Here is a 747-nt window from a genome sequence, read left to right as displayed (position 1 = left end):
GGAGAGCCGGCGTCGACGACCCCGCACTGGGAAGGAGGCGACCGCACCATGGGGGAAGGAGAGGTAGCTAATCTCCCTTCCTCCCAGGGCATCGCTCCGACGGCCCCCTGGCCGGGATCGAAGTGCTCTCGCCCCGCAAGGGCATCAGAGTCGGGCCGGAGAGATTCAGCGGAGGTGGGGAGAAGCCAGGGGAAGGACCCGCTGGCTCTGCCGGCTCGCAACCTCCATCTCTGCCGCTGAGTTGCTCGCTCAACGCTGCTGATGCAGTCGACGTCTCCGCTCGTCGCCGCCGCCAAGCTTCGTGCCGGGACGGGAGAGGGTTTGTCGATGCATTCGACGGTAATGATCCTTTGCTGACTTGACTCTTGTGCAGCCCAGTGGTTGCTGACTTGACTCTTGTGCAGCCTAGTGGTTGCAGACTTGACTCTTGTATAGCAAACTCTAAGGTAACAGTACATATAATTAAGTTACCAATAGAGATGAGCGAACACACTCGTCCGAGCATTAGCGTACTCGAAACTGCTTGTTGCTCGGACGAGTATTTCGCCAGCTCGAGAAAATGGCATTTCCCGCCGTTTTGATTTTTGGCGGTCAGAAACAGAGCCAATCACAAGCCAGGAGACTCTGCACTCCACCCAGCATGACGTGGTACCCTTACACGTCGATAGCAGTGGTTGGCTGGCCTGATCAGGTGACCCTGGAATAGACTAGCCCCTGCCCGCGCTGCTCGGATCATTCTCTGTCTGG

Source organism: Engystomops pustulosus, unplaced genomic scaffold, assembly GCF_040894005.1.
Source record: "Engystomops pustulosus unplaced genomic scaffold, aEngPut4.maternal MAT_SCAFFOLD_90, whole genome shotgun sequence".
Lineage (NCBI taxonomy): Eukaryota > Metazoa > Chordata > Amphibia > Anura > Leptodactylidae > Engystomops > Engystomops pustulosus.
Note: the sequence above shows the minus strand (reverse complement) of the source record.